Source organism: Mustela nigripes, unplaced genomic scaffold (genome assembly GCF_022355385.1).
Source record: "Mustela nigripes isolate SB6536 unplaced genomic scaffold, MUSNIG.SB6536 HiC_scaffold_148, whole genome shotgun sequence".
Classification (NCBI taxonomy): domain Eukaryota; kingdom Metazoa; phylum Chordata; class Mammalia; order Carnivora; family Mustelidae; genus Mustela; species Mustela nigripes.
In genome coordinates this window covers 6,637,192-6,654,734 of record NW_026739562.1, presented here as the reverse complement: position 1 = coordinate 6,654,734, position 17,543 = coordinate 6,637,192, and the positions used below count along the sequence as shown (strand labels likewise).

At 54.5% G+C, this 17,543-nt stretch overlaps 1 protein-coding gene across 2 annotated transcripts in view; it reads right to left on the bottom strand.

Moving 5' to 3' along the window:
* Positions 1–17,238, bottom strand: part of LOC132008515 (CD82 antigen-like) — a 47,324-nt gene extending 30,086 nt beyond the window's left edge. The window contains exon 1 of one of the 2 annotated variants that reach the window (XM_059387156.1): positions 17,111–17,238. The gene's annotated coding sequence lies outside the window, so the exon portion shown is untranslated. Of the gene's footprint in view, positions 1–13,324; positions 13,347–17,110 lie in introns of those variants that run through there. The other variant, XM_059387157.1, reaches the window with a different exon arrangement.
* Positions 17,239–17,543: the final 305 nt, after the last annotated feature.

The following is a 17,543-nucleotide window of genomic DNA, read 5'->3' as shown; positions in this document are numbered from 1 at the left end:
GCTGGAGAGAATCTCACATGCAGCTCCCAGCACCTCTGCTCCAACCTCAGCTTCCCGGAAGCTAACACCCTCCAGGGTTCTTTACTCCAGGAGCAATATCTACTCTGAAGACCTTCGAGATCACTGCATTTCTCAGAGGGGGTGGCGAGAGCAAGAGTCTGCAAGTCACACAGCACCATCAGGGCCGAACACACAGCAGAAGACTTGGCCATCCCCGGTGCACCTGCCGCCCTGCCCTGGCTCCCCGGGCCTTTCTTCTGCACAGAGACGTACAGAAGAATCACACAGTACCTTTCCTTCCCACCCCCAGAGCGGCCCCATAACCTGGGGAGACACTGTGGAGCTGCCTTTCTCAGCAGATGAGGGCACTAAGCACCCACCGCCCCCAACCAGCCCGCACAGGTATGAAGAAGAACCACGATCAGGCTAGTGCGGAGTAGGGCTCAATCCACACTGGGCCCCTTGGTCACTCCTCCCACTCTCCCTGCCGGAAGATGCCAAATCCGCCCCATCTTTACCAGCTGTGTGGCCTTGAGCAATCACTTCCTCACCGTACCTCAGCTTCCCCACCTGTAAAATGGACTTACTAATGGATTATGTATGGCAAGATGCACACGAGCTTGTCTCTGCAAAGTGCCTGGCACCCAGAAGTGTCCAATATATGCTACCGATCATAAGAACAACAATTACTATCCAGAAGTTGCTGACCGCCTGACCAACAGTCTAAAACCCTCGGGGACAGGGGGTGTTAATTTAGCCTCCTAACGAATGCCAGGCCTGGAGGCCTCCATGTCAGACCGTGATGACTACCACTCCCTGGCAAGAGGGTGAGGGTTAAGCAGGGCAGGGATGGGCCAGAGAGTAGGGATTAAGCAGGGCGAGAGGCCTGGGCGGCCTAAGGAACAGGGCCTCTGCCCTGCACATGGGCATAGCCTCTGTCTCTGGGCCTCTGGCTGTGCCCCAGGGGCCTGCCTGAGGCCTGGAGATCGAGCCGGTTTGGTGAGTTGACAACTGATCTCACCACGTGGGCTCAGTCAGCCTGCTCAGGCAGAAAGTAGAATGAGAAAGTCTGGCCCAAATGTTCTGCTCTGGAAGCCTGCCTATCTGGGGGCTCTGCATGGGCAAGCTGGTTCTTAGCCGCTCAGCTCTCCAGTTCTCCGGACTTTGTCCTGGTCATCCATAAAAAGAGGCCAGTCACAGGTGGCTGTGTTTGTTTTCACGTGTGACAGGTGATATGTTTCCTGAACCCTCAGCTAGCTCTGGGGGCTGGCTTTTTTACCTCATCATGATCTTATTTCCCATTCTCGTCTCTTACCTTTTGCTGCTGTTGTTTAAAAAAGAAAAGAAAAGAAAAGAAAAGAAAAAGTAAAAGGCAGTTTCTCTGGGCGACGGGAAGATCACGAGGCCATAGAAGGCATATGCAGATTTCTACAGAAACTACGATTCCATGAAAGATTTTGAGGCGATGAGGAGGGCTGGTATCTTTCAGAGTGCAAAGTGATTTTGGAATGTAAAGAATTTCTTTGGGTTGAGTTCAATTGAAGTTTGTCACTGACCTGTGTTCCTGAACTATGAAGCATGAATATTGGGTTATGGAATTGTCTTGATAAATAAACAACTAACACATTAACACACACAAAAAATAAAAAAGATCACGAGGCCATAGAACGGGATTAGGCTCAAGTTTCCTTCAAGACCTAGGTTTGAATCCCCGCTCCACTTCCTACTAGCTGTGTGACCTGGAACAAAGGAGTTACTGAATCTCTCTGAGCCCCCAAATCTCATCTCTTACACGGCGGCACCACCTCTGCCAGCCTGGGTCAGTAAATATTCCATGCAGTGCATGGAATCCCCACTCCAGGCGGGCCCTGAGCTGGACATGGGAACAGATGAACGCACCCCATCCCTGCCCTCAGGGAGTGCCCTGTCTGGAGGGACAGAGCCCTGCAAGGGAGCAATTACACACCAACATCATGTTCAAGTAGCACCCAGCCTTCCGCTCTCCTTCTGGAATGAGACAGTCACTTGAGAACACAGTGTCCAGTACTGGACAGTAACAATAGCCAGCGCTTTGGCCATGACTACTGGTCAGATCGTGTAAGTGCTTCACGTGGCTTGGTTCATCCTTGCAATGAGCCGATGAGGGGACGACTGCTTTGATCTCCAGTTTATGGGTGAATGGGTGAAGAAAGTGAGGCTCAGCGTGGGAAAGGGACTTGCCCAAGGTCACACAGATCGTAAAGCTAGGAGTTGAACCCCACAGTCCGTCCCTCTGCTGTCAGGCGACATGGCCCGCAGAAACCAGTTTACAAATGGTCAGGTACTAAAATAGCTTCACCAAGGCCCAGCCTGAGTTTATTGGGTTCTATAGCCCAGTCTCTAAGCCCAGCCCACTGAAGACCTCTGGAGCCACACGGGGCACCAGGAGCCAGCCTGCACACCCATCGCAGAGCCTGGCAGCGGGTGGTTAATAAAGGGTTAACTTCTGGGCCAGGGCTGGGGTTCCCAAGACTGAGGGTGGGTGCTAACTGTGGGCCCTGGGGAGGCAACTGCGGATGAAGAAGGGGGCTCTAATCAGGGACCCCACATGGCATCAGGCAGGCCCTTCAGTCACGGCATCCTCTTCAGAGGCACTGGGTTCAAGAAGAAAGAGAACGAGCAGCTGAGAGGCCACCTCCTCCAAGCAGCCTTCCCAGAAGACTCTTCTGCACAGGATCTCTCAGAGCACTGTCTGGTGGCCCTAACTCTCTCAGCATGGGTAGTTAGGGTTGGCATCAGACAGGGTGGGCATCAGACACGTGGTGTCTGGCTCTATCTGCCCCTGTTACTTGACTTTTCTGAGTCAGGGCTCTCTAGGGTCTCATACTCTCTCCTTCAGTCCTTCCCCCCCACCTGCATCTTCCCTTTTGTGTACGTCCCTGTCTCTGCCAGTGGCTTCATCCCTGTGTCCAAGACCAGCTCTCAAGTCTCCTCCTCTTGCATCCTGAGAGCTTCTGACATCCAGGATGTCCCATGGCAACTGGCCAGCACACAGGCTCCCGGCTCCAGCCTAGCCAGCCTTCCCCAGGGCCAGCACCAAGCTCCAGGGAGGAGTGGCCTGGAGAAATCCATTTCCACAGCTGGCTGTGGGCATCCAAGGCCTGGATTCCCAGGCAAAGTAGGGGACACTGAAGCAGCACAGATACCTGACAGCTGAGGCACAGCCTGACAGGTTTCCATCCCCAGGGAGAAAGGGCTCCAGGCCTGTCGGGTCCTCTGGGATTGCCCAGGAGCAAGGCCTGGGCAGCCTCAGCCAGGGTGCCCTTGGGTCTCGGCACTTCTGGAGACATTCTGGCTTCAGAGGTACTTGGAGGGCAGGCAAAGGTTGACTGGTGGGAGGCTGCTGTTGGGCGGGGAGTAAAAAGAGTGGCAGGAAAGAGCAGTGACGCAGACATAAGGAAAGAGAGACAGAATGACAGGGGTGGGCAACACAGAGAGAGATCCCAGGTGAAGGGAGCCTCCTGGGCATCCCCAACTCCAACCCACAGGCCTCCGGCCCTTTCAGGTCTGCACAGGAAGCCCCCAGAGGAGCCTAAGGCAAAAGCCACCCAGGAATGCAGGCCCTGCTCACCTAGACAGGATCTGGCCCTGGGAGCCAGCCCAGCTCCGCCTCCCCCTTGCTCACCCCTCGCCTTCTTCCATAGCCAGGAGAGCCTGCCTTCCCTGTGGCCCCCCTGAGAGACTGCACCCTCCCATTCTTACCCACACTGTCCTCCCCACAACCAGTCATCAACAATGGCCCATCCCCTCCCCAGCACATTCTCCACAGCCTTGGCCTCCCCCAGATTCTGGGAGCACCAGGCAGAGCCCTGGGTGGAAACTGCCCCCCTCTGATAACCCCTTCTGAGCAGGCTGGGTCTGAATCACCCAAAGGAGCACTGGAGCCACTCATGGACCCCTCAGATTGCCGACGGAGGCAGAGGACTTGATCTCAGCCAGCAGCAGCTCAGCCCAAATGAGCACCCAGGTCCCAAACAGCCCCGTGGGGTCCCCTAACTTGAGTCCCCAGGGTCCTTAGGAGGCAGAAGAAGAGAGTAACCGAGCCCAGCTTGCTCTACCCCATAATCACTGCCCTTTCCTAAACCTTAGTTTCCCTCTCTGTGCAACGGGGCAGGCCCTATGCCAGCTTCCAGAGCTCCTGGGGCCAGAATCTAGGACCGTTCACCCTGGAGACCTAGGGCTCTGCCATTTCCACCTCCTCTCAACCTGCTTCCCACTCCCATGCTGGGGCATGCCACTGCAAGGCAAAATTTAGCCAAGAATGTGAGCACGGCCAAGAGGTGGGGAATAGGTGTGGGTGGAAAGGTCACGAGTCCCCGCCATGGGCCTTGGCAAGCCCCCTTCTCTCTCTGGGCTAACAACAGTTCGTTCCTACCTTACAGGGAGGTAGGAGATTTGAGAAATCAAAATGCTCTAGCACAAGGAAGGGAAGCATGTGATTATTATCACCGGGAGAAGGTTCCAGGCCACAGGGAACTAGGAGGAGGGGTATATAGACAGATGGACAGAAATGGAAAGGAAAGGTGCTTGGCACTACAGGAAAGGGTCTCTGTCCCTAGGGGCCCCTGGCATTCCAAGAGTTCTCAGCATAAAGACCTGCAGTGACACTACCTTGGTCTCAGGCAGTTAGGCAGGGCCTCAGGCCTGGCCCCCCACCCCAGGCATGCTGTTTCCCCCAGGCGGCCCAGCATACCAGCACCAGAGCCAAGGGCTTAATGGCCTGGTGAGCCTCCAGGTGGCCAGAGAGAGAAGGGACTGTTTGTGATGCAGTAGGAAAGCAAACAAATAAATCAGCCACGGCAGGCTGGACTCAAGGCTCCTGGGAGGCAGCTTTGGGCTTCAGGCCACTGGGATTCCTACCCCTACCCCACCTCTACTGGGATCCTAAGAACAGAGAAGGTAGGAGTATCCCCCTTCTACAGATTGGGAAACTGAGGCTCAGGGAGGTACTGTGCCTGGGGTCACAACTTGGAACCAGCAGAGCCTGTTTAAACACATTTGTTTGCAGCTGATTCTGTCCTTCTGCCCAATCTGTCCCCTTTTATCAGTCTAGAACACCACCCAGGCTAGAGCAGATATAACTGCAAGCCTTAGACCAAAGCCCAGCCAGACACCTGCTCTAGGGTGTCAGGTGGGTGGAGGCAGAATGAAGCCTGAGCTGATTGCAGGGGAGGGAGGGACAGGCATTTCCTGAGTGCCTGGAACCCACCAGACGTCAGAGGTTGATGTTTTGCACGCTTATCTCATGCAAGGCTTGCAAGTGGTCAGTGAGGAAAGTTGTGTTCTTATTTTTAGGAGATGGAAGCCAGAGGACAGAGAAGACAGGGGACTTGCTCGAGATCACGAAGTGTGAAAGCCACAGGTCTGAGGCTGACCCTGAAGGGGTCAGGCGCCCCCAGTACACACAGACCCAGCACCCTGAGCCCTACCAGCCAGGCAGACCTTTGGGGGGCTCAGACCCACAGCAGCCACAGCCTCTACTCTGGGGGCTTGTTAACTAGCTCACCCAATGGACAGACCCTGAGAAAGCTGAGTTGGCTTGGCCAGGTGCCACGGCTGGCCCCAGGGAAGACGGTGGCCAGAGCCGGGCCTCAGAGAATGAGGAAGACTCAGGTCAGGGGACAGGGGAGGAGGTGAAGGCATTCAGACGGAGCTATGGGGCCCAGGCACCTCGGTCTGGGAGTCTGGAAAATTCTGTACTGTTCAGGAGTACAGGAGGGCAGACACAATCCAGAGGGGAAGACGGGGGTTAGGGAGGAGGCATAGCCGGGCCTGAACCCCACTCCCTGGGCATTTGGGGCCCATCACCACCAGGGGCCCCAAATGCCCAGGCAGGAGCCTATAACAGGGATGGCCGGAACCACCCTATCTTCCCTCCACAGGTTCCTGGGCCAAAGCAAGGATCCCGGTGCAGTCCCTTTCTGGAGACCCTTGCACCCCAAATCTACCAGGCCCTGGGACCTCCAAAGCAGAGGCTGAGAATAGAGAGGAGGCTAGAGGTCCCCTTCCTCTGTAAGGAGGCAGCTTGGGGGCGATGGGCCAGGCTCAGGACAGGGAGAAAAGGTAAGAGGGATTCCAGTCCTGGCTCCAGCACCTCTTTAGCTGTCAGATCCCAGGCATGTCACCCATAGCCTGTCATTATCTGTAAAATGGGCTCAGAAATAACACCCTTGCTGCCTGCTTCACAAGGTGTGGGGAGGCCTGTGGGGAAGAAGTACGTGAGAAAATGTCCATGGCTAAAAGCTATAAAGCATAAGGTATCATTAGCAGAAATAAGAACTCTGACACCCCGAGGAGGGGAGTGACTTCCCCAAGGTCACACAGCCAGGTGGCAGCACAGCACTGTGTGACCTGGTTCTCCAGATGGGTAGACCAGGGCCCTCCCCCAGCCAGACTACGAGTCCCAGAGTAGCCATACCCCTCCGACGGACCCTCTTTGATGGGTGCAGCCCACCCCCACCAACCCTTAGCTCCTTCGGTCCAGGACCTGCTGCCACTCTAGACCAGGGAATCTGGGAACGGAAGCCCAGCTCTGAGCCCTGCAGCTGTGGCTTTGGGCACGTTGCTACAGCCCTGGGACCCTCCACGTCCTCATCTGTAAAATAGGGGCCACTCGGTCACTGACACCACGGCTGCAAAGTGCCCAGGGTAGGGCCTGGCACATCTTAGCTTCCCAACAGAGGAGGGCTCTCTCCTCTTCCTCTGCTGTGCCTGCCTGACCACAGCCAGGCTTAGGCACACGTTTCCCTGGCCTCCCAGAAAAATGCCCCGAACAATAACTGGGAATATAAATGGGCTGAAAACATTAGATCTTAGAAGGGCACGTTACTGAATGGCTAGTAGGTGGTGGGGGGGAATAAAAAGCAGAGCAAGACCCTGGTTCAGAGACAGTGTGGGGGACCCTCCCTCCCCCAGCCCCCTCACCTGGGGCCCTCTGGGTCCCCCTCAGTGTTCACGGAATGCACCTCTGCCCCCGCACCGGACCCACATGATGGAAGCCCAGAGTATATGATACAGTTTGGGGTGGGGAGTGTTGTTGAGGGGGAGCACGGAGAGGTGACAAGGCTGGGGTTTCTGTAGTGCTTCCGATGGCTTTCAGGGCTAACTTGGACATATTAGGTTCCCTGTCAGAGCCTTAGTTCTCCTTCCTACAAAATGGGGATGGTGATAAGCATCTTATCCTCTTGCACATAAATATATAATTGCACATCCTGGAAAAGCTGACGAGGTGGAGGCAGGGGGAAGGTGAGTTTCGGCCTCATGCAAGCCTTTACCAGGTGGGACCAAACGGTTCCTACTGGGAGCTAAGATTCTCCACAGAGCCTCCAGTGGCCCATTCTACGACTCCATTGGTTCTCCAATTGTAGTTCCCAGACCAGCAGCAACAGCATCTCCTAGAAACCTATTAGCCATCTGCTTTCCTGGGCTGCCCCCTACAACTCCATTGGTCCTTCTGACCAATGGAATCAGAAGACTTAGGGGCATGAACCATGCATTAACAAACCCTCCAGGAGATTCTGCCATATGTCAGAGTTTGGGAACCACTGCCCCCCCCCCCAATGACCCACCTCCTACTCCAGACAAACTTCCTCCCACAGACTCATCTTCTCATTCCCTGGCTCCCAGAAGACTGCTGAGAAGGAAGGAGTCACCATGGAGAAAGGTCATTAAATACTAAAGAGATCTCATAATTAGTTAATGACACCACAGGCTCCTGGAAAGGAGACAGGAGGAGGGTCAAAAGTCAGATTCAGACTCTAGTTGAAGAGGAACAGCTCCCCATATCTGTCTTTTTCCTTCTGTCTCTTACCCGCCTCCCCCCAACACAGATCCCAAGCACTGGCCCCTTTCCTTCTATGTGCTTGCTACCTAGCTCCTAGGGACACAACACCCTCTCTCCCTAGTGGGGCTAGAGCTAAGTTTGGGGATACATTCTGGTGGGTATGGAGGAAAGGATTTTTCCCTGAGAACTGGTCCCTCAGACTCCAAGTTTAAAAACCAGCTGGCTAGAAAGCCACTTCTAGGAGTCTACTCTGTGGAGAGTATTAGATGTGAGCACAAGATATATGTATGGACAAGGCAGTCACTCTAGCGACCTGGGAGCTAATGAAAAACTCAAAATGGCCGAAACGTGTAACAGTAGGAGAATGCGAAACTGGGTCATGGTGGATCCACACAGTGTGATACTATGGGGCTGGGAAACGTGCTGAGGAAGAATATTGAATAACATGGAACAATCCTCCCTTTACTATGTTAACCCACCGTGGCGGCAGAGGAAGTGGTTCGTATGGTATAATCCCAACTGTGTGTGTGTGTGTGTGTGTGTGTGTGTGTGTCTGTGAGTGTGTGTCTGTGTGTACATCAAACTGTTCCCAGTACTTATTTCTGAATGGTTCTTGCCTCCTTTACATCTATCCCTTAACCTCTAAGGTTTTCCACACAAAAAAATTTTGTCAGTAATTATAAAGTTTGTGCGTGTGTGTGTGTCTGCCCATTTGGTTCGGATGGAGAAGACGTTTCTAAACAGTTGAGAGAGCTAGCCTTCCTACCTCAGAACCACCGGTCTGGGTGGCCTCTGCTACAAGGGGGACATGGCCTCTCCCAGGGAATGTCCACATTCCATGTGGACGTCATCCCAGTGCACAAGATTAGGACTGTAAGTGGAAGCTAAGGGAGAATAGGTTTGCTTAAATTCTGTAGCACATATATTTTTTTAAGAGTCAGATCTGGGGCACCTGGAGTCCCTTGTACCCAAAGGGTGGCTCAGTTGGTTGAGCGACTACCTTTGGCCCAGGTCATGATCCTGGAGTCCTGGGATAGAGTCCCGCATCAGGCTCCCTGTTCGGCAGGGAGTCTGCTTCTCCCTCTGACTCTCCCCCTTCTCATGCTTTCTCTCTCTCTCTCAAATAAATAGGTAAAATCTTAAAAAAAAAAAAAAAAAAAAAAAGTCAGATCTGTGCAGGGGAGAAGGACTCTTTATTTCTCCATAGCAGTGGTAGGCGCAGCCTTCATGTGCCATTCTCTGGCTTTTACTGAGGGGGCTTCCTGTGTTGGGCCCGCTGCTAAGTGTTTCACCCATACCCATTACCTCATGTAACCCGCCCCCCCACACCCCCGCCGCGGGCAAGCCACGGGAGAGGTCCCACTATCATTCCCCAGTTCACGGATAAGGAAACCAAGGTTCTGGGCGGTTGAGAAACTTGCCCAAAGGTGAGCAGATGCTGGGAGGACGAGCTGGCCCACATCTAGGTCCCCTACATGCCCCCAGGGGACTTCTGACACGCAGGGTTTGAAAAGCACGCTCCACAGTGTCACAGTGTCGCGGCAAAAGAGGGCAGGAGAGGGCGTGGGCAGAGAGGAAGGGGATCAGGGGGCCTTGCCCAGCCTCTAAATGTTCAGCGCAAGTAGACCCACACATCCTGCCTGCCTCCATTACTCCCCCGCTGTGTGGTCAGGAAAGGTCGGGGAGGTGAGCTGTCGACGTGACCCACAGGGACCCAAGGACGAGCCGCCCACTCACTCACGCAGGACCTCAGACAAACCAATCCTCCCACAGCCCCACTGACTTATTTCCTCTACACACCATAGCATCTCACCGGGTCCCACGGCAACAACATTCCAATAAACCATCTCCTAAACCAGTGACTGTGAAAGTGATTTTCCGACCCCAGTAGAATTATTCATTGTTACCATTATTATTAGCAATGACAAATCAACATGTATTGAGTGCTTACTGCTTACCTGACATCATTCCAAGTGCCTTCTACTTATCAGTGGAACGCATATTGTCCTCTCCACTTGTTTCCCTAAGGAGGGACCTCTACCAGGAGAACACCTCTAGTCTCGCTCCGCCTCCTCCCTTACTTCCTGGACCCCAACAGAGGCTTCTGTGATTGGCTCGTCTCAAAAACACACTGGGCATGCTCGGCGGGGCATGCAGCCTTCCATCCTGGCTGCCCTCCGCTCCTACCACCTGTTCCTGCAGGGAGGCTGGCCCCTGTCCAGCGCTGCTTGTGACCGGACACGTAACTCTGCCAGTTCGACGGCAGACGGTTGGAAAGCCCTCTGGGCCCCGGATCTAAAGCTGTGTTCTCCGGCCAGCCTTCTCAGTGTTGATGCTTCCTGTCGGAGCCCCATCTCTGTCATGTTTCCATTTGGTTCCAAATTCAGAAGAAGGGGGTCTCTCTAAAACCTCAACATATGTTAAGATCCTTCAATCCTTGTAGCGCGGCCCCGAATGAGAGATTATTATCATCTCTATTCTCTACAAGAGGAAATTAAGCCCTCTGGTGTCAAGGACTGTAGAAAGCTTTCTAGGCAGGCAGCGTTCAGGGTGTATTCCCCGGGGATGGAAGTTAGGATGACATTCCCAAATATATCCAACTCGTCTCCCAGGCTCTGAGGCCAGTGGACGTAGCCACTGCTTCCACAGACACTCCCTCCGTCTTTTGATAAAAGGCATGGCAATTGATACATCAAACCAACACCCAATCCCTTTGGGAACAAATATGATTGATCAACAACAAAAACCAGACTGTGATCCCAAATTCAAATAATATCTTTCTGTTTAAATATGTATCGTAAGTTTCTCCATAACTTTACTGTATAAGTCCATTCCTTCTTTCGTGAGCATCAGACTATGGAATCATTGCAGGAGATTCAGAAAATTGAGGAAGGAGGAAAAAATAAAGGTCTGCAATCTGATCTGTATAATCCCATTATTGTGTATTTAAACGTACTTATTCATCTACTTTTCAGCCTGGAGTACAGTTGTGGGGTGGGGGAAGCTCTGCTATTCTGTGTCTACAGAGCCCCCATGGGGGAACTAGGACCTGCCCACCTACATTGGCTGTCTGTCTTGGTGTGCAGGAGAATGGACTGGGCACCCAGAGTCCTCTTTCGGAATAAATCCCTGAGACTGCCAGCTGTGACGTCACGTGTGCCTCATTTACAAAAGTCAATTGCAGCAAATACAGGATAACAGTTTCTAGTTCTGCAGCCCAAGAAAGGCTGTGACTTTTTCAAGGTCACAAGGCAAGTAAAGGACAGGCTAGGGTCTCCTGATCCCCACTCTCAGGCTATTCACCAAGCTTTTCCCCAAAGACTCACCCCCCAAGGACTGAAATTCTGCTTCCTCTTAATAATAGCAGCATTACCAAAACCAGCTGAAATACGTATGTATGTAGCACTCACCATGTGCCAAGCACATGTCATAAGTGCTTCATGTATATTAATTCACATCATTCTTGGGGTGCCTGAGTGACTCAGTTGTTAAGTGTCTGGCGTCAGCTCTGATCATGATCCCAGGGTCCTGGAATTGAGCCCCGCATCGGGCTCCCTGTCCCTTTTCCACTCCCCCTGCTTATGTTCCCTCGCTCACTGTGTCTCTCTCTGTCAAATAAATAAATAAAATCTTAAAAAAAAATCACATCATTCTCAATAGGCCTATGAGGTAAACACTATTATGATCCCTATTGTAGATGCCAAAATGGATGCACAGACGGGCTAAGACACTTGCCCAAGGTCTCACCCAGCAGGCAAGTAGCAGAGGCAAGAATCACCTTTAGGCAGTTAGGTTTGGGACATCACTTGTGGTTCCTTCCCAACTTAGGCCAACCCCAGCTGGTCCCCAGGCCAGCTTCTGGAGCACTGACCGCCTGAAGAAGAAAACCAACCTAGGGGCGCCTGGGTGGCTCAGTGGGTTAAGCCTCTGCCTTCGGCTCAGGTCATGATCCCAGGGTCCTGGGATGGAGCCCCTCATTGGGATCTCTGCTCTGTGGAGAGCCTGCTTCCTCCTCTCTCTGCCTGCCTCTCTGCCTACTTGCAATCTGTCAAATAAATAAATAAAATCTTAAAAAAGAAAGAAAGAAAACCAACCTAGAGGCTCACCTCCCTAGACAAAGTCACCCTGCAACTTCCCATCAGATCCAGGATGTGAACCCAGACTTCCAGTGCTTCTTCCACTTTCCTACATTGGTTCTAGAAGCCTAGGTTCAGAAACAACCACTTCTTTCCAGGATACCCCCCCTCAGCACAACAAAAAAAGTCAGGCACAGGGCCCAAAGTAGAGTCAGAAACCCCCACTGTGGGGAATGAAGGCAGAAGGGACAGTGAGGGGCCTCCCAGAGTGACACACCTAGTGGCCTGCAAAGAGACTGTCAGGGAGGGGCCTCCCACAGGGCAATTTCCCATTCCCCCAGCCTGGAGCCTGTGCCCTCACAGGACAGTAGCACCTTCCACAAATAACACGAACTAAGCCAGAGACCCTTCACCAGGCTGGAGCCAGAGGAAGTCGAGCTGTTCCCCTCTCAGGAGGGGAAAGGCCAGGCCTCACAAGGGAAGCTGAAGCCCTGACCGAAGCAGTCCCAGGCCAGCCAAACCATTCTCGCCTCCCTGGTCCCAGGTTCCAGGAGCAGAATGGGCAGGCCCAAAGGGCAAAGCATGGGCATCCAGACCCGGCTTCCCAGCTCCACCTTTGCCAAGGAGTCGCCAAGGATCTGGCACCGAGCTGGGTCCTGCTGGGCCACCCCGAGGAGAATCACTTACTTATGCATTCAACCATCATTTCCTGAGAGCCTGCTGTGGGCCAGGTCTTGTGCCAGCAATCAAGGATACAGAGATGGACAGGGCAATCCCTGCCTGAGAGGGTTCATGGAGTCACTCCATATGCCACCAAAGAGCAGCGGGAGAGTAAAGTACTCAGTGCAGACAAGCACAGAGGAAGGGGGAGAGAAAGGAAGGGTTTAGAAAAAAGCTGCCATCCACGTTCAGACCTCCTTGCCCTCAGAAAGCCTGGGGTTGCACTGGGGAGGCACATGCCCCGGGGAATGCACTTTTTGTTCTATGCTCATGTCATCCTATGAGGCTGCTCCCGTTACCCAATTCACAGATTCAGAAACTGAGGCTCAGAGAGGGTCACAAAGCTGGGAAGGACAGAACCAAGATTCTAGCTCCAGAGTCCCGTTCTCGCCATGCTCTACCATCTCCCTGATCCGGCAGACAGGCAGAAGGTAGGTAAGGCGGCTTCAGGTGCAGTAAGCAAGGGTAAGGGAAGGAGGTGGTCTCAATTCTTGCCTGTGTGAGAGGAATCACGCAGTTCACCCCGGGGTGTGTGTGTGTGTGTGTGTGTGTGTGTGTGTGTGTGTGCGCGCGCGCGCGCGTGCATGTGTTCACATGGGCTCCACTTTACAAACAACAGATTCCAGGCCCCAGAACTTCCTAAAAGGCCAAGGGAAGGAACGAAGCACCACAGAGAAGGGAAGCCCAGAGAGGAGAAGGAACTTACCCGAGGTCACACAACCTATAAACAAAGGAGCCGGAACTAATTCCAAGAACCAGAACCCAAGGCCTCTTCTCTCCCGCTCAGCTGCTTCTCTGTGTCAGCACAGAGTGAATCAGCTGCTGATAGGAAAACCAACGTGTAGGGGGAACCCCAGGGGTGAGTCAGGAACCAGCCAGCCCCCAGACACCAAGTGGGCCTGTGACAGAGGCCCTGAGCCTGTGGTTGGCCTCCTCACAGGCCACATCGGGATGGGGTGTGGGGAGGGGGGAAGCAACACATACCACAGGGCTCACTGTGTTTACCTCTGGGCTTCCCTCCTGGCTCCTCGGATCCAGGCTTAGAGGAGGGGAAGCCGGTGGGCAGAGCAGCTCCTGCTGAGATGAAACAGGCCCCCCAGCCCTGGCCCCATCCTGTCCCACAGAGGGGCCCAGGCTCTTGCTGAGCCAACTCCTGACTGTTTGATGCTCTTGATTAAACCCTAACCGCCTCCTCTCAGCTTCCCCTGGGGTGGAAGAAGTGGTTATAACGGTCTGGAGTAAAGGGTCAGGGCCACGCCCAAACCAGGGGGTGCCAGCTGGCCCCAGATTCTCCAAATCCACGGGAATGTTCGAGGCTTGGGTCTGCTCAGCCTCAGGCCAGGAGGGGGCTGTCTGGTGTTCAGGTGGAACAGGGTTGGGTCCTCAGGCTCGGGAGGTATTGGGGGGAGGGAGAGCTAGGCAGTGGCTCAAAAGTCTGAGGCTGAGAGAAAGAGAGAGAGAGAGAGAGGAGAGAAGGGAAGAGAGAGAGACGGGACTGCCCCACTTGGCAGAAACTTGAGAAGAGCCAACCAAAACCCACACCCCCACACGTGGGAAATTGGTGTCCCCACCGCCTGACCATTCACCCCAGCCCTCCCTGGACTGTAGCCAGGAAGGGGAGAGCCCCAGGCACTTCTCCCCATCTACGCTGCTCTCAAACCCACTTCTGGCTGGTGCAAGCTCCCACCACTTGCCCAGATGTCCCCCCCACAACCTCTCGCCCCGTAGGGCCTGGGACAGAGGCCCTGAGCCTGTGGTTGGCCTCCTCACAGGCAAATACTGGGCCTACTGGGCAGCTTCCCTCCCTATCACTCCAAAGCATGCCTCACCCTCCCCAGCACCTCTGAGCCCCTGCTAGACACTAGGGTCAAGGCTGGGTGGAGGAATACGAAAAAAAACAGGGCACACATCCCCTAGTCACCCTGGCTCTCCACCCACCCCTCTGATGTCACCTCTTCCTTCACTCCTAGCAGCAGACACCCCAAAAGCCCGCAAGTCCCTCCCTCCTTCCCCATCACCACAGGCCTGCGATCCTTCTCCCTTGACCACTGAGTCCCTCACCCCAGCACATCTGGCAAACTGGTTTCCTAAAGCGCCCCTCTGAATACGTCACTCCCCGGTTCAACAACCTTCAGTGGCTCTCACTTTCTGCAAATCAGATCCAAACATCTCACCTTGGCATTGAAGGCCCTCCATGAGTTAATCCAACTTACCATTCCCCCCTTCACAGCCCTGCTGAGTCCCAATTCTTTGGCCAGACTGATCAAACTAGCAGTTTCTTAAAAAGTCCCTGAACACGGTGACCTCCCGCTTTTGCCTAGGTGTTTTCCTCTGCCCAATGCCCAAAACTGTCACTGCAGCAGGGGAAACCTTCCCAATTCTTAAGACCCACTCCAAATCCACCTCTTCCATGAAAGTTCCCTGTAATACTTTTTTCATTGATCTCCTGTCAGGGTCACTGGTATCCCTTCCCAGGCAGTAAGCAACTGAGGATAGAGGCAGTGTGTCATCCTTTGTCATGCGTCATGTGGGCTGGACGGGAGTGGGGGGCACTTCTAGTATTTGCTTCCTAAGTACTCTTTGAAATGAACATCTTCTCGTTCCCCAACCCCCTACCCCCCTATCCCCCACCATGGATCCCACTTAGTGACCCTCTTCCTCCCCCACAATACCACACTCTAATCTTGAGCTGTTCACATGCTTGGACAGGGGAGACTGAGGCCCCAAGCTGATCCAAGCCCAATCAGGACTGGCTCCTGGGAGCCCAGGAGCTCCTCACCCTCTGCCCTGGTTTCTCTAGGATCTCACTGCTTCTAAGCACCTTCCCCTCTGAAAGGCACACACAGTCTCCTCCCTATAGAGCAGGCTTCAGTCACACTCTGTCCCATACTACTTTCTAGCTGGTTCCAGAGTGTTCCAGGGTTCATCTCCCCAGGACATTCCGGGAACCGACATGCAGCACCCCCGGTCTCCTTCGGTGCCCAGCCTTGACTGAACAGGTTAACAAGTGCCCACATTGACCCTCACCTTCAACCCAAGACAAGTGTTCAGTGGAATAGCTGGGCTCCAGACACCAGAGCAGCGCAAACCCATGAAATCTCATCTGGCTCCAGGCTCTGGGTGTGTGTTATCTTCCCCAGCAGGGGCATGGTGGAGCCTGACTGTCAGGAGCCCCAAATGAGGGCAGAGCCCAGGTCTGTCTAGGTCTTCTCTGTATCCCCTAGCTCCATTTCATATATAGTAGGTGCTCAGTAAACATTGTAACTGGACAACCACCAGCCCCAAGCGCTATGACAGAAAACTCAGCCACTTTTTGGTCCAGATGACACACTCCCCAAATGTGAAATGGACAAAGTGATGCAGGTGGCAGGTGGCAATTTCTGGCACTCACAGGGTCAAGAATGGCTGCAGCCTGCTCTCCAAAAACAGGCTCATTCCCAGGCAGGAAGCCAGTCCATCACCTGCCTGCCTGCCTCAGAGCAGCTGTCATATAGCGAGGGCTGACTGGGTGCCTGACGCCTTGCTAAACACTGTATATGAATTACTCTGTTTAGTCCTCGCCACTGCCCTTGGATTCTGCCAGGACTCCCATTTTACAGACGCAGAAACTGAAGCTTGGAGGGAAGTGCAATCCTAATCAGTTTGGTCCCAGAGCTTCAGATCGTGCCCACTGAATGAGGCTGCCTAGCTACAATGGCCCTGGCACAGAGCACACACTAGCACCAGGAACAGAAACCTCCAGGCCAGTGAACTAACCCTGAGCATGCAGCAAGAGCCCCGGGCCCCAGGGTTGACTCTGGACCCAAAGTTTGTCGGGGTTTTCCCCTTCTCTCCCCACCCCACCAAGAACTTGTCCCCTGGTTTCCAACCACGGCCTCCCAGGCCAGGTCACCTGGAAATGCCCCAGGAAGGGGACAAAAGCCCCTGCTGAGGATGTGGTCTGAAGTGTTACTGGGATCTCAGTGTTAGGGGGAAGGCGAAACTGACATTTCCTTGCTTTACCCTGCTTCCCCGGGGCTTGTGGGTTCAAGCCCCATCGGAGAAACTAGTGTGAACTTTAAAGTAGTTCGCTTAACTCTAGGGGAACGTTCCCTTGGCCCAGCGCCACCGGGCAGGGAGAACCAGCCAGCACGCTGTGAACACCGGCGACTGAACTGCAGTCCGCTCTCACCTGCCAGCCCTCGCTTTCCAGGGCTTTCGTGAGAAAGGGCAACCGGAGCATGGAGTTCACCTGGTTCAACCTACTCCGTTTACGGAATCCAAGAAGCCCAGAGCAGGGTGGGGGAGTCGGGGCCGGGGCCGGGGCCACACAGCTGGTAGACGACACAGCCGGAAAACTGGGGGTCAGGACTCGGGGACTTAGGCTCCTTTTCACCCACCAGCTGCTGCTGTCACTTGCTCCGAGAAAGCCGCCCAGGCGGGCTCTGGAAGTGGAGACGAAAACTAACTTTGCTGCTGTTGGTCCGGCCGGCCTCCCCCCTGCCCCTCTCACCTTCTGGCTTTGCTTTCTGCTCGGCGCTGCAAGCCCGGCGTCGCCCGCTCGCGCCCACCCGCGTCCGACTGCGCAGCTCTGAGCTCAGTCACTCTGCAGTTCTCCTGGCGACCGTCGGGGAACGCAGGGACTGGAGCAGGCCCCGCCCCCGGATGACACGCCCTGGGCACGCCCCCCTGCCCTGCCGGAATGTTGCTGCCTCCAAGCCGTACCCGGCTCCGCCCACCAGGCCTCCCTAGGAGATACCCGTAAGCCCCGCCCCCGGCCTGGGGGTGGGAGGGGCTCCTCTTGCCCCGCCCCGCTCGTTGTGGCCTCCCTAATTCACCCGCCAGGCCTGCCCCTGTGCCCGCCTCCTCGCCACGCCTCCTCAGATAGGTACTCTGCGCCGCGGCTGCCACCCGGCCCCTCAAGGCCGGATCCCGGCTCCTACCCC